This window comes from Hemiscyllium ocellatum, chromosome 5 (assembly GCF_020745735.1).
Source record: "Hemiscyllium ocellatum isolate sHemOce1 chromosome 5, sHemOce1.pat.X.cur, whole genome shotgun sequence".
In the NCBI taxonomy this organism is placed as follows: domain Eukaryota; kingdom Metazoa; phylum Chordata; class Chondrichthyes; order Orectolobiformes; family Hemiscylliidae; genus Hemiscyllium; species Hemiscyllium ocellatum.
The window spans coordinates 115,428,695-115,452,146 of record NC_083405.1 but is presented as its reverse complement, the minus strand read 5'-3'; the positions used below and the strand labels follow the sequence as shown (position 1 = coordinate 115,452,146).

Sequence of the window (23,452 nt, the reverse complement as noted above, 5' to 3'; positions counted from 1 at the left end):
GGATGGTTTAGATCACAGCCTGCAGATCAGATAGATGCTGAACAGCGCAGCCCTCAAACAGGCCATGCCTGCCTCTCTTTGGTAATATCAGACGGGCACTCCTCCTATTGACAGGGTGGAGGAAGTACGTACAGTCACTTCTATAACATGATGGTTACATTCTTGTTCAACCCCACGTTATTGAAAAAACATGCTTTAGAAACAGTGCTTAAAGAGTTGGTGATGTAATCGCGTTACAGCCAATATATCTTCGCCCTGCAGAAACAGCATCCCCAATTTGTCAATCATGTTCCAGCGAATTCACGTTTATGAAATGCGTGTTATAGCAGAACGAGCTGCACCACCCCTGCCTGATCAACGTACAATAAAGTTAAAAACAATGACCGCCAAAGCTCTGATGTAAAATGCATTAGGTGGACTAGTGACAAATAGGTTTGGTTGTGATAGCTCCCATTAACAGGAGGTCAGGTCATGAGGTGGAGAAAGGTCACTTAGCTGACCGGTGATTGGGCAGTCAGCATAGACTAGCAGCACAGCTCAAACCACTGCTTTCAGCAAATTGGCGGCGAAAAGAAAAGGGGCCATCCGAAGTTTGTGAGCTTTTGAATTTAATCTTCACCGCTACCAGATAAAGCAGAACAGTCTCAGAAAGGGATCAGGATCATGTGACATCCAGGGGGCCAACCTTGTTCAAATTAACTGGATTCGCTCTGGTCATGAGGTTAAGTCAGACACCATACTCTACTTTCCACAACTCCCAGCAGCAACCATCATTTTCTCCATCTCATCAAAAGCCACTTATGCTCAAAAATTGTTTTCTCAAAATGCGGCAACTCATACTGATTCAATTTTGCTTTGTAAAAAAAAGCTTGTCTTTGAATTCTTAAGAATTTTACCTTAAATGCATTATTAAAACGTCTCTTGAGAATACATGTATTCAGAGACTTCTGTTCCCAACCTAAAGGCTATGATGTGATGGCAATATATTCTCTCAGATGTCTCCCAGTATTAAAAAAAATCATGAATCCCTCCAAGGGCATTCACTTATGAGCTAATCTTAAGAGATTTCATGAGGGGTTCATTTTATTCCTGAACATCCACCTTCTTCACAAAATAACCCTGTTAATCAACATAATATATATTACATATGTTGCCCAATATGTTTTTGCAAATTAGACATGTCAGGTTTTCGGTGAGAAAGAAATGCACACTGCTTCGTAAATCAGAAACTGCAGAAATTGTAAACACCGACTCTTGTTTTTGCTAAGCTTTGAAGTGTCTGGTGGAAATTCTGACATCGACCGTGGGGTAGGAGGTGGGGGCTCAAAAAGACTTGTCAGTTTCATTCATGTAAGGTTTTCTGAATTTACAGCTTCCGCGGCAATACAACAGTGGGATGTGACAGTGAGGCCAGCTGCTTGCAAAGTTTAGGTGATGCAGCTAAAGGTGATCAATAGCTTTCAAATTCCATTTACAACCCTGTGTACAGGCCCCCTCTAAGCCCATTTCTTGCCCAGAAACTGCCTCTCTCCTGTTCTCAAAGTTAATTTTCTTTGCCCTGATTACTCCCATTCCCAGGACCCAAGTTGCCTTTCCTCTTGCTGCTTATTGATTTATGCCTCCTTGCCCTGGCTTGTGATTAGCTCCCTGTACTAATAAGCACGCTGGTCCCGGACGGACAGGAACAAAGGATAAAGCAAAGTCAAGCTGACCAGCAAACGAGCTGGGGAGGCCTCAGAAGGAAATCAAAAAAGCGTGTTCTTGAATGTCAATTTTATGGCTCACAATTGTGGTTGCCCCTGCGTTCAGGCAGTTTATCATAATTAGGATGCACCCGGTCTCATTAAGCACAGAAATTTCGTACTGCTTTCTCTTTAAATTCATACAGCATGTAAACGGAGCCTTCGGTCCAACTTGTCCATGCCGACCACATATCCAAAACTATTCAAGCCCCATTTGCCAGCATTTAGCCCATATCCCTCCAAACACTTCCGATTTCTACCAATCCAGATGCCTTTTAAAGGCTGTAATTGTACCAGCCTCCATCACCTCCTCTAGCAGCTCATTCCATACATACTCCACTCCTTGCTGTAACCATCACTGTTTGCTAGCTGACCCAGTGAAGGGGTCAGTAACCTGCTTAAAGAGCAGATGCAACTCCTTAAAGGCAGGATGCCTTTCTTAAAGAGAAGCTGCACTTTCCACACAGAGTCTACTGCTGACTGCCTGCTATGCAAGTGGCTGTAAGAACAAAGATAACACCACGGAGCAATGGCCAAGAGAACAAGCCCCCGGGGGGTAAGTAGATAAGGTGCAGGAAGCTTCACTCCAGGAGGTAAATGAGAGAGAGGTGGGAAACCTTTTCCGCAGAGAGCCAGGAGGTCATCAAGGGAATGATTTGGAGACACTGGTGTTGGACTGAGGTCTACAAAGTTGACAACCACCTGAAGAAGGAGCAGTGCTCCAAAAGCTGGTGCTTCCAAAATAAACATGATGGACTATCACCTGGTGTTGTGTGACTTTTATCAAGGGAACAGGGAGAGATGACGAGAGATGTCTGAAAGGGCCTATGGCAATGCTGGAATGAGTTCAATAATCTCGCAGGGTCAGCGAATGCAATTTCTCAAGACATTTGTAACCCACCGTGTGATTACCTCCCATTGAATTTCACAGTACAGAAGGAGGCCTGTACTGGTCTCTCATGCTACTCAATGCACTTTATCCCAAACACTCGCCCTTTCAGCACTCCCTGTCAGCCAGGACATCAAGCTTAATACTCACATGCCTCACTTCACCCTCAGGCACCTACTAGCAATGCCTCCTGAAGCCTCTACATTGCTGTAACTATTCGGCAGAGGAAGGCACAGAGCTGTCCTTCAGGACAGATGGCCCCCACTCTAAGGATTGAACCATCAGCACCATCTAAGGGAAGCTCCAAGGGGCTGGGGTGGTGGGTGGCGGTTGTGGGGGGGGGGTGGGTTGGGTGGGTAGCCTTGGTCTGAAAAGGACTATAATGTGGCAAAATGTGAGATTAAACAATCTGAGAGCAAGAATGGAAGACTATTATTAAATAGTGAAAGACAGCATGGAGGGATTTGAGGTCCTTTTTTTCGTTTGTTCATTCACAGGATGAGGCTGTCACTGGCCAGGCCAGCATTCATTACCCATCCCTAATTGCTCAGAGGACGGTTAAGAGTCAACCACATTGCTGGGCCTGGAGTCACGTATAGACCAGGCCTGGTTTCCTTCCCTAAAAGGACATTAGTGAACTAGTTGGGTTTTTCCAACAATCAACAATGGATTCATGGTCATTATTCTACCATCATTTCTAGATTATTATTGAATTCTAATTCCATCTGCCACGGCAGGATTCAAACCCAAGTCCCCAGAACATTGCCTGGGTCTCCCGATAAATAGTCAAACGATAATACCAATGAGGCACAGTGGAATACAGCACAAAAACAGAACCTTTGGTCCAACTCACCCATGCCTATCAGACATCCTAATCTGAGCTCGTCCCATTTTCCAGCAATTGGCCCATATCCCTCTAACCCTATTCTACTCTTGTCCCCATCCAGACACAACAGGCCATCACCTACCATTGTGCATGCATTGCGACAAGCTGGAATCCAAATTCAGTGGGTAATACGGAAGGCAAATAGATTGCTGGCCTTTATTTCAAATGGAATGAAATATACAAGTAGGGAGATCTTGCTAAATCTATACATGGCACCAGCCAGACCATACTTCGAATACTGTGAATAGTTTTGGGCTCCTTACTTAAGGAAAGATATACTGGCACTGGGGACAGTCCAGAGGACGTTCACAAGGTTCATACTAGGTATGCAGGGTCTTATGAGGAGAGGCTGAGTAGATTGGTCTTGGGCACAATGGAATTTCGAATAATGAGAGGAGACCTTATTGAAATAGAGAGTCCTTGACAGGGTCAATACAGAAAGGGTGTCTCCCCACATGGAACAGTCTAGGACAGGAGAAAGTGAGGGCTGCAGATGCTGTAGATCAGAGTCAAGAAGTGTGGCACTGGAAAAGCACAGCAGGTCAGGCAGCACCTGAGGAGCAGGAGAGTCAACATTTCGAGCATAAGCTCTTCATCATGAATCCTTGACTCTCCTGCTCCTCGAATGCTGCCTGACCGGCTGTGCTTTTCCAGCACCACACCTTTTGAGTCTAGGACCTGAAGGCATCATCTCAGAACAAGGGGTCACCCATATAAGACTCGGGTGACGATGAAAGTTTTTTCCTCACAGAGTTGGTGAATCTGTGGAATTATTTACCTCAGAGGGTTGTAGAAGCAAGGTCATTACCGAGATTCAAAGATGGATATTTGTAATTAATAGGGAAACCCTAGGTTATGGAGATAAGCTAGGAAAGTGGAATCAAGGATTATCAATGAGACATAATCTCACTGAATGGCAGAGCAAATATGATGGCCCGAATGGCCTACTTTGGCTCCTATAACCCATGGTCTTATCAAAAGAATACATAGAGAGACAGGGAGGCTGCAAGCAGCCTGGGGTAGATAGAGAGGCCCCAACGGTCTGAGGTACATGGAAGGTCATATATAAGCTCAGGGAGACAGGAGGCTGGGGAATATGAACAGCCTGCAATGCATTTGTGCAGAGACAGAATGAATGTCGGGATGTAGGGAGAGATGGGGAAGATGCATGAGTTCTCATAGGAGTTAACAGGTCATAACGGGGATGGGGTAATCATGAAGAACATGAAGAGTTGGAGGGAGACAGAAAACCACAGAATGGCTCAGGAGGGAGAGGAGGATGGTAGGGGATTGAGGGTTCACTCGGGGGAGGTTGCAGGCTCCAAGAGTGTTTGTGGGAGAGACAGAGCGAGAGTGCCTGGGAGATCGAGAGAGAGAGAGCAAGGTTGTATGGGAGAGACAGAGTGTGTGAGTGCGTGTGTGTTAAAGAGAGTGAGAAAGAGAGAGAGTGCAAGGGTGTATAGGAAAGAGAGCGAGGGTGTGTGGGAGAGAGAGAGGGAGTGCATCAAGAGAGAAGGCGGTTGCACATTGGAGACGGAGGGTATGAAGCGCTGGGGGTTTGCTCACTTTCAAAAACAGTGTTTGGGAACGAGAGGGAGGCTCCAATGTGGGGGGGGGGGGGGGGGGTGTGTATAAGAGGAGGTAGCAATTGGGGGAGCAAGAGAGGGGGGTTACAAAGAAGACAGGACAGTTTCAAACCTGTCAATTTAAGAACTAGAAGCTTGAAATAATTGAGGTAAGAAATGACTTGCAAATGATCATGATATCTTGAGCTTAAAGTTGCATGCATTCAATGGGGGATAGTATTGTTGAAGCTGCTGCAAGGAATATTGTGTCAATTATTAAATCTGAGAATCTGAGATTGAGATATGCAATAACATGGGTAGCAACTGATTTGTTAAAATATTCACGTTTTGTGAATGTGCAATGTAAACTCTTTCAGCTGCAGCCTTGCCAGTGGATGGAAATTATATTCAAATGATGGCGCGTTGTGTATGGAAACATACATCAGTTATTTTGGAAAAAAATACTTGGCCAATTGCCGTCTGTTATCTGTGCTAATTTAAATACAGGTATTATGGGATCCAGGAAATTAATGTCCTCTTGCTGTGCTGCAGCTTTAAATTTAATTGGGCTGAAAATTATTACGGACATTGATGAATTCTTGCAATGCTGCCTGTGTGAGAGACCAAATAGCTTCACATCAACACAAATATATAAAAGCAACAAACTTAATACCTAACCTAACAAAGCTTCAGTGAGAATGACAAAACAGTACGAAAACCACAAAAATAAAGCTCCTAAAATCAAAAAGTTGCCCTCAACAGGAGCCCTGGGGTAGAGAAAAGAAATATATTTTTGTGCCCGATATTGATAATGAGTGATTGAGTGATGGTTACGCCTTTAATGTTACAGGGAGGAGGATGCTGTGAGGCTCTCTTGTTGAAAACTGTCATTGCCTGGTACTTGTGTGGACTAATGTTACTCACTACTTACCAGCCCAAGCTCAAATGTTGTCCAGGTCTTTTTGCATACCGATTGCTTCAGTATCTAAGTAATCATGAATCGTGCTGGACATTGTGTTATCATTACCAAACATCCTCACTTTTTGACATTATGTTGGAGAGAAGGTCGATTATGAAGATGGTGGGGTGTCGGGCATGTCCCTGAGCGACTCCTGCAGCGATGTCCTGGAGCTGAGATGAGTGATCTTCAACAGTCACAGCCATCTTCCTTTGTGTAAGTGAAGTCTCCAGCCAGTAGGGAGGTTGCTGACTGGGTTCCACTGACTCCAGTTTTACTCAGGCTTCTTGGTGGGTGCTGCACTGGGACAAATGTAGCCTTGACATTAACGGCAGTCACTCTTACCTCACCTCGAGTTCAGAACATTTGCCCATGTTTCAAGCAAGGCTGTAATGAGGTCAAGAGATAAGTCATCCTGGCAAAACTCAAGCAGAGCATTAGTGAACAGGTCAATGGCCACTTTCATAATTTTGCTGTTTTTGTGAGTAGACAGATGGGGTGGGATTTAGCTGGACAGGGTTTGGCATGCCTTTTGTGCGTAGAGCACACATGATCAATTTTCTAAATTGATCGGTAAGATACTGATGGATGCTGATTCAGCTGTATTGGATTAGCTTGGTTAGGGCTGAAAATGTGTTGCTGGTTAAAGCACAGCAGGTTAGGCAGCATCCAAGGAACAGGAAATTCGACGTTTCGGGCATAAGCCCTTCATCAGGAATGCTTGGTTAGGGGCATGGCTAGCTTGAGAGTACAATTTCACCCAAATGTAGTACGGGGCATCACATAGAGCTTGGAGACAGCCCTTTGCACAGTGGATTGACGGTCAACCCCATCACAGCACTTGCGACCCCAGCTGTGGTGCATCATGTGATCTTCATCCAAATCCTCACTTCATCTTCTCCATGCCTGCTCAAGAAGGTCATGGCCTCAACTTCGCAAGGTTATGGAGGACTATGAATGTGGAGTTGCACACTGGCAGAAATCATAGGTTCCTGGTCCAGACAGTAAAACCCATTGCCTGACAGTGCCAAAGATTTATTTCAGTACACATTAAAAGGTCGACATTCTATAAAGAATGTTGTAGGGACTGCCCTTAATTACTATGGCCCACTTAATATTAGGGATTGCAAACATGGAACTGTCCATGCCTCATTCCCATTCAGTTTTAATATCATCAATGCAAAAACACGCAGTGCCATCCTATTATAATTAATGTAATCATCATGGAACTTTTTTTATTACAATGACTGCAGTAGTGGCTTGCTACATAATTAATACTTGACATTACTGCATTTTTTAGCATAGATGTACTCCCTTTGATTACAGGTGACTTGTCAAATTTCACGTTTTAACATGTCCTTCACTGTTTCATTGCTAGTGTGTCTTTGTTGAAGTATCCTGATTTTCCACATCTTCCAGTAATCCAGTACAAATTCATAAATTGCAATCTTGGATTCACTTTTTATTGTACAGCAAGTTATTCCACAAGCTATGTTTGACACACTGCACATTTACTTCTCAGGGTGTTGTTAATAACTACCTGCTAAGGACAGATCTGATTTCAAGATGAGCAATGAACCACTGAGCAAAAGGAACTGATCTGAAGCAGCTAGAGCTGTTAAATATTGCAGCTCTACTCAAATGTTACTGGCTAACTGGCTCCATTTTTCCAGTGAGCTGGATGTCTAATTGTAGCACCTTAAGAAGTGGGGTGGAAGCATCGAGTCAAACCACTTCACCATGATAAACACTGCGACAATCTACCATTGCAGCTATTGCAAAACTGCAGAAAAACTGAATGACTTTCACTTAATAGGCCATTTTACAGGTTGAGATCATTACTTTGTCCTTGCAATGTGAGCAGGAATAACATTAAGAATACTGTATTGTGCACTGTCCCAAATTACCTGCTTTAAAGCTTATGTTCTTGTTCCATTAAAGGAAATTCATACATTTGAAGCTGTAGTAAATCATTGCCAAGTTGCCTAACAACTATATTAAAATCAGTCAGTAATCTGTGTTTGATGGAGTATAGAAGGATGACAGGAGACCTGATTGAAACAAACAGAACAGTGAGAATCCTGAATAGAGTGGATGTGGAGAAGATGTTTCCGCTAGTCAGAGAGACTACGACCTGAGGGCACTGCCTCAGAGAGAAGGGATGACCCTTTAAAGTTGAGAGGAGGAAACATTTCTTCAGGCAGAGGGTGGTGAACCCATGGCCACAGAGGACTGTGGAGGCCACGTCATTGAGTGTATTTAAGATGGAGATAGGTAGGTTGTTAATTAGTAAAAGGATCAAGGGTTAGGGGGAGAAGCAGGAGAATGGGGTTAGGAAATATATCAACCATGATTGGACAGTGAAGCAGACTCATTGGGCCGATTGGCTTAATTCTGCTCATATTTATCTTATGGTCAGTAAATACTCCAAACAGCCATTTGTAATTGGAAGCCACTGACTAATGCAGAAGATTGCTTACATTTTGGACTCTTAAAAGGATCTTATGAACAAATGACTCGGGCAGCCTAAGGGCTCCAAGCATTTTTTTTTTTGACAGTGTCCAAAATCTATAGGTGTGATTTATTTAATCTCAGTGATGTCTTCCACAGAGGTCATCGGCAGCCCTTGTAAGCAATCGGTGTGTGAGCATGTCCTGATCATCAGACTGCTGTCAAATGTAGACTTTGTACGTCAGTTTTGTTGGTTAGATTGGACGCCTGCCTCATTCTCTGTTGCTGTTTTACTGATGAGCCCAATATGTTCACTGCCCCAGTTGTACGGGTCGAGCCAGTGAAAGCTCAGGAGTCACAGCTCCTCCAGTCACAGCCAAGCTCTCTGTGTCTATCTCAGCTCTCCATTGTTTTGTGCCATTCTCCTGACTTTTCCCTGACCCAAACCACACACTGTCTGAATTTGTTTTCCCACACACATTTTCTTCTTTTGCAAATTGCTTCAAATTTATGCCCTCTCATCCTTGCAAGTGGTGACAGTTCCTCTCTATCTACTCTTATCAAGCCCCGCATAACACTGAAAACTTCTGTCAGCTCTCCTCTTCGTCACCTCCCCTCCAAGGAGAACAGTTCCAACTTCTCCAATCCTCTCCTCATCATTGACGTTTCTCAGCCCTGGAACCATTCCTGGAATTCTTTCCCGCATTCTCTCTTATGTTTACACCCCTTTTAAAGTTTAGATTAGAATCCCTACAATGTGGAAACAGGCAATTTGACCCAACAAGTCTACACCAACCCTCTGAAGAGTAACCCACCCAGACCCATATAGTGTGGCACCAAAACTGTACATAATAGACAAAGAGAAAGTGAGGATTGCAGATGCTGGAGATTAGAGACGAGAGTGTGGTGCTGGAAAAGCACAGCAGGTCAGGCAGCATCTGTGCGGGAGAATTGATGTTTTGGGCATTAGCCCTTCATCAGGAAGTCTAGTAGATGAAGTGGACTTTATCTTAAATCCTCTTTTTATAAAATTTCTTTTCTTTTCTTGTTATATTATAGTGGAACTACTGGTATTCTGAAATTTTTACTTGCTTATTTTTCTAATTTATTACTAAGATTTTCTATTTTTGAATTTCTGTAATGCTGGACTTGTTTCATTTATTTTCCTAATTTTTTTCCTAAGGATTTGTACTGAAGAATCTGAACCTAGGTACTTACTTCCCTAAGATGGCATCGTAAGTGCTGACTTGTAATCTTTCCACTGTCCCCATGTGAGTACATGTGACAATAAAACTTATTCAATTCAATTCAATATTCCAACTGAGGTCGAGCAAGTGTTTTTTTTAACAAGTTCAACATCATTTTCTTGGTCTTGCACCCTATGTCCATAATAATGAAGCCGATTATACTGTATGCTTTATTAATTGCTCTCTCTAGCTCTCCTGCCACCTTTCATGATATGTTCACCAGTGTCCTGTATTCATAGAGTCATAGAGATGTACAGCACAAAACAACCCATCCATGCCGACCAGATATCCCAACCCAATCTAGTCCCACCTGCCAGCACCCAGTCCATATCCCTCCAAACCCTTCCTATTCATACACCCATCCAAATGCCGTTTAAGTGTTGCAATTGTACCAGCCTCCACCACATCCTCTGGCAGCTCATTCCATATATGTACCACACTCTGTGTGAAAAGGTTGCCCCTTAGGTCTATTTTATATCTTTCCCCTCTCACCCTAAACCTATGCCCTCTAGGTATGGACTCCCCGATCCCAGGGAAAAGACTTTGTCTATTTATCCTATCCATACCCTTCAATTTTGTAAACCTCTATAAGGTCACCCCTCAGCCTCCGACGCTCCAGGGAACAATCCGGGGCTGTATTCAGCTTCTCCCTATACCTCAAATCCTCCAACTCTGGCAACATCCTTGTAAATCTTTTCTGAACCCTTTCAAGTTTCACAACATCTTTCCGACAGGAAGGAGACCAGAATTGCATGCAATATTCCAACAGCGGCCTAACCAATGTCCTGTACAGCCGCAACATGACCTCCCAACTCCTCTACTCAATACTCTGACCAATAAAGGAAAGCATACCAAACGCCTTCTTCACTATCCTATCTACCTGTGACTCCACTTTCAAGGAGCTAGGAACCTGCACTCCAAGGTCTCTTTGTTCAGTAATACTCTCTAGGACCTTACCATTCAGTGTATAAGTCCTGCTGAGATTTACTTTCCCAAAATACAGCACCTCACATTTATCTGAATTAAACTCCATCTGCCACTTCTCAGCCCATTGGCCCATCTGGTCAAGATCCTGTTGTAATCTGAGGTATCCCTCTTCACTGCACACTACACCTCCAATTTTGGTGTCATCTGCAAACTTACTAACTGTCCCTCTTATGCTCGCATCCAAATCATTTATGTAAATCCCATTTGGAATTGTAGCCCTTGTTCTGCGTTGATTGCCTGTGATCCTTTTACTAAAAAACATCACCTCGTATTTGCCTGCATGAAACTTCAGCTTCCAGTTGGCTGCCCACTCTAACAACTTCTCAATGTCTTGCTAACATTCTACACTATTTTCCTCATAATTTACAATGTTTCCTAGTTTTGTACCATCTTCAAATTCGCAAATTGTTCCCTGCAATGCCAGGATTGAGATAATAAAGTATGCATGATGTGGACTGGGATGGACAAAGTCAGAATTCACATGGCAGGTTTATATGTAATCATTGGAGCACTGCTCCTCCATCAGGTGAATTGGGTAGAATATACCAGGAAGAGCAAGGGTACTGATACTGACCCCTGCAGAACTCCCTTCCCAAATTCACCCTGCTCAAAAAAAGTCATTGACCATTACTCTCTATTTTCAATGACTCAACCAATTTTGTATCAGTATTACTACCATCCCCCTTATCCCATAAGCTATAATGATTGACACAAATCTGTTGTGTGGCACTGTGTCAAATGCCTTTTGAAAGTTCTTGCACACCACATCAACAGCATGACTCTCATCGATCCTTTCTGTTACTTTTTCAAAAAGGATATTGTATGATTTCTCCTTTAGAAATCTATGCTCGCTTTTCAGAATAAACACACCATTTCCCAAATAATTGCTTCTAGATGATTCCCTGCCAGTGAAGTTAACTGGTCTGTAATTGCTGATTTTAATCTTACAATCATTTTTTTGAACAAAGACAATCTTACAGCGGTCTGAGTGACATGGGCTGTTGCGAGATGTGTGGCAGAATTCCATGAGAAGTCCGACAAGACCTATTTCAATATCTGAAGCATCCTGCACCACCTTTTGTGCTTTTCTCAAGCAGTGTGGCAAGTTTCCTGTTAGGCTATGACAAGTGGCCAACTAAGGGATATTATAGAATGATAAACACCTGATTGACAGCCCAACCAACCACATTGATATTCAGCTTCCTGTCTTCCCAAAACAATTAGATGTTGAGAAACTTTAACATGGAAATCAGACAGGTCCTGGCAAGTTCAACTCACCACTTGTTCTCTGCTTCATGATGGACATTGGGCTCCAACATTTCAAGGCAGGCCACACAGGCACTGGCACATGCACACCACATCCATGCCATCTGATACATGCCCACCCCTCCTGGAAATCTCCATTCCAATTACAGGACACTGCTGCATTTCAATGCTGCACAGGCAGTTATCATTGCAACGATGCCGCAAAGACACTCTGCACTCAGGGACATGTAGCTGGCTCGTGTTTGGATCAGGCTGCAGCTCCAGGCTCTTCGATCACTCTTACAGCACCTACTCACCCTGATGCATACCTGGTTCGTCACAGCAGCTCGGCCTTGCCTTTGTTGACTTTTGCCTCTCATAGAGATGTACAGCACGGAAACAGACCCTTCGGTCCAACCTGTCCACGCCGACCAGATATCCCAATCCAATCTAGTCCCACCTGCCAGCACCCGGCCCATGTCCCTCCAAACCCTTCCTATTCATATACCCATCCAGATGCCTCTTAAATGTTGCAATTGTACCAGCCTCCACCACATCCTCTGGCAGCTCATTCCATATATGTACCACCCTCTGTATGAAAAAGTTGCTCCTTTGGTCTCTTTTATATCTTTCCCCTTCTCACCCTAAACCTATGCCCTCTAGTTCTGGACTCCCCGATCCCAGGGAAAAGACAGTCAGAGATTCCAGGCTCATATTACTTTTGTTTTGCCTTGCCATTTGGTGCAGACATAAAGGCAGGAAGCATATCATGGTTGTTAGCAGGTCTTAGTCAAGTCAAGGGAGATAGCTTTTGGTCAGTGGGTCCTGGCACAATGGCAGCTTCCAATACCAGTCCAGGGGTATGGACATGGGCAGTGAGTCAGACTGTCAGAATCAGGATAGTCTTCATTTAAAGGGGAAGGAGCAGGCAGCTCATTACCTGTCTTCATTCTTCCTGCCCTGTTGAGGGCTACTTTCCTCCTGGAATGAAAGACTGCCAGGTATTTTCGGAGTTGATACTCTTTAGAAAGTGCAGAGGGCAGGCAGGGTTAGTGGTGTCAGGGGTTCGGCTGGTTGAGAATAGTGAGGGCTTAGATTAGATTCCTTACAGTCTGAAAACAAGCCCTTCAGCCCAGCAAGTCCACACCAACCCTGCAGCTCACCTACTCCCACCTTCACCCCCAATCCTGAAGAAGGGCTACACCCGAAAAGTTGACATCCCCCCTCCTGATGCTGCCTGGCTTGCTGTGTTCTTCCAGCCTCAGGCTTGTCCACTTTGGTTTCCAGCATCTGCAGTTTTTTTTGTCTCCTTCAGAGGGTCAGTGCAAACTCGATGGGTCAAATACTTTCCACACTATAGGGATTACATGATTCTATAAATCAAGTGCAGACCCTCTTATTCTCTCAGGGCATTCTGCAGATTGCCAGCACCTCCACACCTACTCTGCCTATGACCTTCAACCTTGGCAAAATCCACCGTAAGAATGCCTCGGGGTTGCCTGCCCAAAATTCCAAAGTCAACTGGCTTCCCCCATAGCTCCTTCCATCTCAACTGCAGCCCCTAAGACTGACCCTAGGCATGGTGGATGGGAAATGAAAAAGTAAATACTCTAATGGCTCATAGTTGGTAATGTTAAGACCATAAGACATCGGAGCAGAAGTTAGGTCATTGAGTCCGCTCCGCAATCTAATCTCACCATCTCAATCTAAGTATAATCTCAAATTAGCAAACACAATCCCCTTTGCATTGTCACCTGTCTGACCGACTGTCCTTTTAGCTGTGGCTAGAAGAATAAAGCTGGAGAGGCTTTCCTTGTTTCGGACCATAAGCTGTGCAAACCCAGTCTGAAGGAGCGTCACTATATCCTAAAATCATTCCCTGCAGTAAATCACACATGCAAAGAAAAAGAAAAATCAATCATTTGAAAATTCATATGTTTGAGAAGTTTTTCTAAATTCATGAATATAAAAACAATGTTTTTAAAAATCTGGTGAAAACAGCATTGGTTCAAGCTCTCACTGTGAGAACGTAAATCAAGCCAAACTGATTAAGTTGTAGGGCATGATGGTTTCTGTGCAGCAGGAAACTGAAGATAGACAGGTCACTTATAAAGATGAGGCCGCGGGCAGTGTCTTGCAATCAGCTGCCTTCCTCATCTCACTGCTGGAATTCCAGGCACAGGCCGTTATTACATTTCAGTCACAAGCTGCTCTTGTTACTTTCTTCTGGGATTTCAGGAGCTGGAAGTGTAGCTGCCAGCTCCTGAGGGGGTTTGCTCCATTAAGTTGGCAGGCCGGTAGACCTGGACCCCACTGGGCTACAGAAAATGTATTTAACAATGTCAAAATGAATTTAAATAACCTAAGCAGTGAGACCCAGCATATGGGCATTGGGCTATCAGAATGCAAATGTAAAAAACAGATGGAAAAGCAACCACACGTTCCTGTCTTGTTTGTGCCTCTTTCTTGATTCCCTGCTTTTTTAGTGGCTCCCTATACACTGCTCAAATTTGACAGTGATAGAACATAGAACATAGAACATAGAAGGATACAGCGCAGTACAGGCCCTTCGGCCCTCGATGTTGCGCCGACCGAATCCTACCTAACCTATACTAGCCCAATAACTTCCAAATGCCTATCCAATGCCCGCTTAAATGACCATAAAGAAGGAGAGTTCACCACTGATACGGGCAGGGCATTCCATGAACTCACAACCCGCTGTGTAAAGAATCTACCCCTAACATCTGTCCTATACCTACCACCCCTTAATTTAAAGCTATGTCCCCTAGTAACACCTGACTCCATTAGCGGTAAAAGGTTCTTAGTATCTACCCTATCTAAACCCCTAATCATCTTAATTATCTTAATCATCAAATGATATTTCCATTTGATCTGCCTGTTTAAGGCTGGCATCCAGCTAATGGTGGCAACGTGCTTGGCATCTCCAGAAAATACTGCTCGGTTCTGCCTGTCTATTCTCAGGCAAAAGTGAGGACTGCAGATGCTGGAGATCAGAGTCTAGATTAGAGTGGTGCTGGAAAAGCACAGCAGGTCAGGCAGCATTTGAGGAGCAGGAAAATCAACGTTTTGGGCAAAAGCCCTTCATCAGTCTATTTGATATAATTGATTGCTTTCTTCAACACTTAAGTTAAGTTTCTTTTCAGTGGCTAATAACATTTACTATAACATTTTTCTCACAGTGTTATTAGCTACAGTACTGCTTTTACGTTGTGTATACAACCAAGATGAGGATTCAAAATTGACTCAGTTGTAGAGAGAGGGTGGTGACAGAAGGTTGCATTAGTGTTCAGTGGTGCACCAAGGGATCTGTGCTGAGTCCCTATTACTCGCCATTTATATAAATGACATAGATAACTGTGGGGGGGGGGGGGGGGGGTGGAAAGACTGGATTAGTAAGTTTGCAGATAGAACAAAGATTGATTTGGTACTTAACAATGAGATTGCATGTTTTCACCTAAAAGAAGATATAAACTGGATGGTCAAATGGGCAGGTTAAGTGGCAGCTGGAATTCAACCAGAGAAGTGTAGTGATACACTTTGGAAGGAGTAATTTGACCAGTAAGTATTCATGAGCACACACAACACTAGAAAGTTTTGGCGGAACAGAAGGGCTTGGAAGGGCATTTGAAGCAGGAATATGGGACACTTGCCTTTATCAATCAAGGCATAGGTTGCAAGAGCAGGGAAGTCATGATGGACTGAAAACAAATGCAGGAGACCATAGTGGGTCAGACAGCATCCATGGAGAGAGAGCAAGCTAACATTTTATGTCCAGATGACTCTTCATCAAAACTCAAGTGAAGTGTGGAGGGGACAGCATTTATACTACAGTTGGTGGGTGGAGGGGGGAGGGGTGATGTGTGTATGGTTGTAGTGGGGTATGGAGTTCTGGCGAGTAAAGATGTTGATAGTTCACATTAAGTGATTGGAATGTGAGAATGGCAGAATAACAGTTTGTCTAACTGCCAGACTGAAAACAACAGACAGTCCCACTGAAGCAGGGGGGAGGGGAGAGAGGACACGGTGACAGAGAATGTAACAAGTAAAGCTAACAGAAAGGGAAGAAATGGGAATTTGTTCACAATCTGAAGGTGCTGAACTTGTATTAAATCCAGAAGTAATGTGGCTAAGTCTGAAGATGAGATGTTGTTCCTCCAGTTTGCGTTGTGATTCGCTGGAACATTGCAGCATGCTGAGGACAGACAAGTGGGCATCTGAGCAGGATGCTGTGTTAAAATGACCGGCTTCGGGAAGGTTGGGGTCCTGCTTCCACATGGTCAGCAAAGCGATCACCCAGTCTACATTTGGATGGTCCAATGTAGAGTAGGCCACACTGGGTGAAACAAATACAATACACAAGATTGGAGGAGGTACAGGTAAAATGCTGCTTCTCCTGGAAAGACTCCTTAGGCCCTTGGATGGTGAGTGGGGAGGAGATGAAGGGGCAGGTGTTGTACCTTCTGTGGTTACATGGGAAGGTGCTGTAGGAAAGAAGGGGGGGGGCGGTGTGGTTTCGGTGGCTGTGGAATGGACTAGGGTATATAGATGGGGGGAGTGAGGGGAAGATGTGTTTGGTGGTGGGGTTTTGCTGGAGTTGTCTGAAATGATCCTTTGAATGCCGAGGCTGATGGGGTGAAAAGTGAGGACAAAGGGGACCCGATCACGTCGTTGAGAAAGTTTTCTGCCTGTTTTCTCCTCTTACTTCCTTTTACTTACTTTTTATGCTATTCTAAATAAAAGCAAATTACTGCGGATGCTGGAATCTGAAACCAAAAGAGAAAATGCTGGAAAAACTCAGCAGGTCTGGCAGCATCTGTAAGGAGAGAAAAGAGCTGACGTTTCGAGTGTAACTGGAATTTGGAGAGGGTGCAAAGAAGGTTTACCAGGATGCTGCCTGGACTGGAGGGCTTGCCTTATGAAGAAAGGTTAAATAAGCTCAGACTTTTCTCTCTGGAGAGAAGGAGGAAGAGAGGAGATCTGATCAAGGTCATAGAGTCATAGAGATGTACAGCATGGAAACAGACTCTTCGGTCCAACCTGTCCACGCCGATCAGATATCCCAATCCAATCTAGTCCCACCTGCCAGCACCCTGCCCATATCCGTACAAACCCTTCCTATTCATATACTCATCCAAATGCCTCTTAAATGTTGCAATTGTACCAGCCTCCACCACTTTCTCTGGCAGCTCATTCCATACACGTACCATCCTCTGTGTGAAAAAAGTGCCCCTTAGGTCTCATTTATATCTTTCCCTTCTCACCCTAAATATGCCCTCTAATTCTGGACTCCACGATCCCAGGGAAAAGGCTTTGCCTGTTTACCCTATCAATGCCCCTCATAATTTTGTAAACCTCTATAAGATCACCCCTCAGCCTCCGACGCTCCAGGGAAAACAGCCCCAGCCTGTTCAGCCTCTCCGTATAGCTTAAATCCTCCAACCCTGGCAACATCCTCGTAAATCTTTTCTGAACCCTTTCAAGTTTCACAATATCTTTCCAATAGGAAGGAGTCCAGAATTGCACGCAATATTCCAACAGTGGCCTAATAGCCAGAGACTATTCCCCAGGGCAGGATTGACTGGTACGATAAGTCATAGTTTGAAGATATTAGGAGGAAGGTATAAAGGAGCCGTCAGAGATAGGTTCTTTATGCAAAGAGTTTGTGGATGCATGGAATGTGTTGCCAGTGGTGGTGGTGGAAGCAGAGTCATTGGGGACATTTAAGTGACTGCTGGGCATGGACATGGATAGCAGTGAGTTGAGGGGTGCATAGGTTAAGTTACTACATTTGACATTAGGATTAAATCTCAGCACAACATCGTGGGCCAAAGGGCCCGTTCTGTGCTGTACTTTTCTATGTTCTACATTCTACGTTCTATTGCAGGAAGGATACAATTATACTGGAGGGGGTGCAGAGGACATTCACCAGGATATTGCCTGGGATGGAAACTTTACATGATGAGGAAAGATTGGATTGAATTGGGTTGTTTTCATTGGAGCATAGAACACTAAGGTATGATCTGATTGAGATCCACAAGATTGAGGGGCATAGACAAATTGAATAAGGAGTAGCTGTTCCCCTTACTTGAAGAGTCAGTCAATGGGGGTTTCACACAGGTTCAAGGTGATGGGAAGGAGGTTTATAAAGGATGGGAAGAAAAATGATTTTACCCAGAGGGTGGCGATGGTCTGGAAAACACTGTCTGGGAGGGTTGTACAGGCAGGTTACCTCACATCCCGTAAAAATACCTGGATGAGTACTTGGCACATTGTAACTTTCAAAGCTATGGACCAAGTGCTGGTAAATGGGATTAGGTTGAAAGTCAGGTGACTCAAAAGGCTGAAGGGTCTCTTCTGCACTGCATGATACTCATAAAGAAAGTTGCATATATACAGTGCCTTTCAAAATCTCTATTCATTCAGGGAACGCGGGTGTTGCTGGCTAGGTCAGCATTTATTATCCATTGCTAACTGCCCTTCAGGTGGTGGTGAGCTGCTGCCTTGAATCGAGGCAGTGCAATCTCTGGATGTTCTAAAACAATAAAGTTTCCTTGAAGCATGATTGCCTATTGAAATATAGGAAACCTGCAGCCAATGTTGCACACCACCGGATCCCAAAACCAGCACTGAGGTCATGATCATTTGTTTTTAATGAGGCTGGTTGAGAAGTAAACTTTGGCAAAAGATGCCAGGGTTCACTTGCAAGCTTCTCAGCAACATGGTGGTGAGATCTTTTCATCCAGCTGAGAGTCATGACACAGTCTCAAGTTAAAGTCTTACCTGAAAGGTAGCTCCTCCAACAGCTTAGCACTTGCCCAGGACACAATCGCTGCAGTAAACTTTAAAGCCCTAAATGTCTGATTCAGAGGAAGTAATGCTGGCACCAAGCGATGGCTGACACTTGGGTTTAATGACCTTCCACTTCAAGAATTCCAAAGTCCCAACCAACTTACTGCAAAGCTGGAACAGAACTATACTCCTGTCAACCTGAAAGCTTCAATGTGAAACCTTAATGTTGCTCTTCCACTAACCTTCACACCTCCAGAAAGACTAATGCCTACAACTACAATGTACTTACTTAAGTGTTCTTTCTAAAACCACTCTAATAATCTGAACAATTTTACCTCTCTCTCAGCTCAGCTCTCAGGTCATTCTCTGCAATATGTCATCTCGCAGCTCTACATTTACACGGCACCACACTATACCTGGCACACACATGCCAGTTGTGTTAAGGCTAGAGAATCAAAATTTTTACTTTGACCTCCATCTGTCCCCAGAAGTATAAAGGCATCATTATTAAAAAATGAAAATAAGAAAATGGTGCGTATGTTCAGAATTCTTCTTTTCTGACTTTAATACACCTTCTCCTAAAATGGAAGCTGTTCACTTTTGACCTTCTATAACACATGATACTGCTAAGGACAAAATGGTGGCTTGAGAACTGCTGTACGGCCACATCTTTCTTGAACATCTACCATAGGTCAGATATCCTTATCCATACATCCAGAAACTAAAAAGGCTTAAAAATCAAAGGTGTTTTCAAAAGTGGGCCTGCATGTATTTAAACAGACCTGCAGACACACTGAGTTCTGGCCCTTTGAAAACTACCTTCACTTAAAGTCCATTCAGGTCAAGAACAAAAACAAAGAAAATTACAGAACAGAAACAGGCCCTTCGGCCCTCCAAGCCTGTGCCAATCCAGATCCTCTATCTAAACCCGTCACCTATTTTCTAAGGATTTGTATCCGTCTGCTCCCTGCCCATTCATGTATCTGTCCAGATACATCTTAAGTGATGCTATTGTACCCGCCCCTACCACCTCCGCTGGCAATGCGTTCCAAGCACTCACCATCCTCTGTGTAAAGAACTTTCCATGCATATCTCCCCTAAACTCTTCCCCTCTCACCTTGAACTCATGATCCCTAGTCCTGCTCTGGGAAAAGGTTTCTTGCTGTCCACACTGTCTACAACTCTCATGATGTTGTAAGCCTTAATCAGGTCCCCCCTCAACCTCCGTCTTTCCAACGAAAATAATCCTGATCTACTCAACCTCTCTTCATAGCTAGCATCCTCCATACCTGGCAACAGCCTGGTAAACAAATTCTGCACCCTCTCCAAAGCATCCTTTTGATAATGTGGTGACCAGAATTGTACGCAGTATTCCAAATGTAGCCAAAGCAAACTCTGATACAACTGCAACATGATCTGCCAACTCTTGTACTCAATACCCTGTCTGATGAAGGAAAGCATGCTGTATGCCTTCTTGACCACTCTATCGACCTGCGTTGCCACCTTCAAAGTACAATGGACCTGAACACCCAAATCTCTCTGTACATAAATTTTCCCCGGGGCTTTCAATTTTCCCCTAGCTTCCCCAGGGTTTTCCACTGTACAGTTTGCCCTTGAATTGGTTCTTTCAAAATCCATCACTTCGCATTTGCTTGGATTGAACTCCAGCTGCCATTTCTCACCCAACTCTCCAATATACCTATATTCTGCTGCATTCTCTGACAGTTCCCTTCACTATATGCTACTCCGCTAATGTTGTGTCATCTGCAAACTTGCAAATCAGACCACCTATTCCTTCCTCCGGATCATGTATCACAAACAACACAGATCCCTGCAGAACATCAATGGCCACAGTTCTCCATTTTGAGAAACTCCCTTCCACCATTACTCTTCTGCTACCCAGCCAGTTTTCTATCCATCTAGCTAATATACATGAACCCCATGCAACTTCACTTTCTCCATCAGCCTATCATGGGGAACCTTATCAAACACATTACTAAAGTCCAAGTATATGATATCTACAGCCCCTCCCTCATCAATGAGTTTGGGTTATGCAAAGGTTTTTCCCCCAAAGGGCCCAAAATGACCTATAGTGGACGAAAGAGCATCCTCGTAAATGCAAATGTTTTGGTGATTGTTTTGTGCTTGATTACAGCACGGTGGCTGAGTGATTTGCACTACTACCTCACAGCACCAGGGACTCGGGTTCGATTCCAGCCTCAGGTGACTATCTGTGTGGAGTTTGCACATTCTCCCCGTGTCTGCTTGGATTCCCTCAGAGTGTTCCGGTTTCCTTCCACAGTCCAAAGATTTGGCCATGCTAAATTGCCTGTAGTGTTCAAGTATGTGAAGGTTAGGTGCATCAGTGTATGCAGCAGAATGGGTCTGGGTGGGTCATTCTTCAGAGGGAGGGTCAGTGTGGACTTGTTGGGTCAAAGGGCTTGTTTCCACATTGGAGGGATTGTTGTGGTTTTGTTCGCCGAGCTGGGAATTTGTGTTGCAGATGTTTCGTCCCCTGTCTAGGTGACATCCTCAGTGCTTGGGAGCCTCCTGTGAAGCGCTTCTGTGATCTTTCCTCCAGCGTTTGTAGTGGTTTGAATCTGCCGCTTCCGGTTGCCAGTTCCAGCTGTCCGTTGCAGTGGCCGATATATTGAGTCCAGGTTGATGTGTTTGTTGATAGAATCTGTGGATGAGTGCCATGCCTCTAGGAATTCCCTGGCTGTTCTCTGTTTGGCTTGTCCTATAATAGTAGTGTTGTCCCAGTCGAACTCATGTTGCTTGTCATTATTATTATATCCTATAACACTACTATTATAGGACAAGGCAAACAGAAAACAGCCAGGGAATTCCTAGAGGCATAGCACTCATCCACTGATTCAATCAACAAGCAGTGATATACCGGCCATTGCAACGGACAGCTGGAACTGACAACCGGAAGCGGCAGATTCAAACCACTACAAATGCCGGAGGAAAGATCACAGAAGCGCTTCACAGGAGGCTCCCAAGCACTGAGGTTGTCACCTAAACAGGGGACAAAACATCTGCAACACAAATTCCCAGCTCGGCCAACAGAACCACAACAACGAGCACCCGAGCTACAAATCTTCGCTTAAACTTTGGACATTGTAGGGATTCTAATTTTTCTCCTCTGTCAATAATTATTGATGCATATGTGATTGATAATCATTAGGTGCCACCATCACAGGAGGTAATAACCATTCTAAAGTATTTAACAGATTTATTAAGAAGGTGAAAAAGATTTACTAACACGCTTGACAGAACTTGACAGGGCGCAGAAACTCGCGCAACATTCAAAATCCACTCCTTTGACCAATGAATAAGGTGCATCTTCAGTTCATTGAATCCCTGCAGTGTGGAGGCAGGCCATTTGACCCATCCAGTCTACACTTTGTAGATGCTCCAAACTGCATCCCATTCAGACCCAGCCCCTTACCCTGTCCTTGAATTTCCTGTGGCCAATCCACCTGTTTGTACACCCCTGGACAATATGGACAATTTGGCACGGCCAATGCACTTAGTCTGCACGTCTTTGGACTGTGAGAGGAACTGGAGTGCTCGGAGGAAACCTGAGCAGACACGGGGAGAATGTGTAAACTCCACACAGTTGCCTGAGAGTGTATTCTATCTCAGGTCCCTGATGCTGTGAGGCAGCAGTGCTAACCATTGAGTCACATAGCCACCCCGAGTACAGGGTAAAATGCCCTTCTTCTCTGCCCTCAGACCTCAACTGTAGTCTGCAAGGTTCAAACCTGGGTGGGACAACCCCAAATCATTTCTAGTCCATTGCCTTAACCACTCTGCCACAACTATAATTATAGCCCTCTGAAGTAGGTGGGACTTGAACCTAGGTTTCCTGTTTCAGAGGTAGAGACACTACCACTGTACCATAAGAACCTGTCCTTTGAACACAGAACTTAGAACAGTACAGCACAGCACAGGCCCTTCAGCCCTTGATGCTGTGCCGACCTATTATCGTACTCCAAGCTCAAACTAACTTACTTACCTGTCACTGTACAATCTTCCATGTGCCTATCCAAAAATCGCTTAAGTGACCCTAATGTATCTGACTCTACTACCATCACTGGCAGTAAATCCACGCACCCACCACTCTCTGTGTAAAGAACCCACCTCTCACATCTCCCCGAAACCCTCCTCCAATCATCTTAAAATTATGCCCCCTCATGACAGCCATTTCTACTCTGGGAAAAAGTCTCTGGCTATCCACTCTATCTATGCCTCTCGTCATCTTGTACACCTCTACACCTCACCTCTCATCCTTCTTCGCTCCAATGAGAAAAGCCCCAGCTCCCTCAACGTCTCTTCATAAGACATGCCCTCCAATCCAGGCAGCATCCTGGTAAATCTCCTCTGCACCCTCTCTAAAGCTATGACATCCTGTCTATAATGATGCGACCAGAACTGAACATAATATTCCAAGTGTGGTCTAACCAGGGCTTTACAGAACTTCAGCATAACCTCACAGCTATTAAACTCAATTTCCCTGCTAATGAAAGCCAACATACCATCCGTCTACTTAACAACCCCATCAACTTGGGTGGCAACTTTGAGGGATCTATCAATGTGAACCCCAAGATCCGTCTGTTCCTCCACACTACCCGCCTTTAACCCAGTAAACTGCATGCAAATTTGA

At 44.3% G+C, this 23,452-nt stretch overlaps 1 protein-coding gene across 2 annotated transcripts in view; it reads right to left on the bottom strand.

Moving 5' to 3' along the window:
* The window catches only part of ptprn2 (protein tyrosine phosphatase receptor type N2), a 956,995-nt gene that overhangs the window by 576,959 nt on the left and 356,584 nt on the right, over nucleotides 1–23,452 (bottom strand). The window lies entirely within an intron of this gene.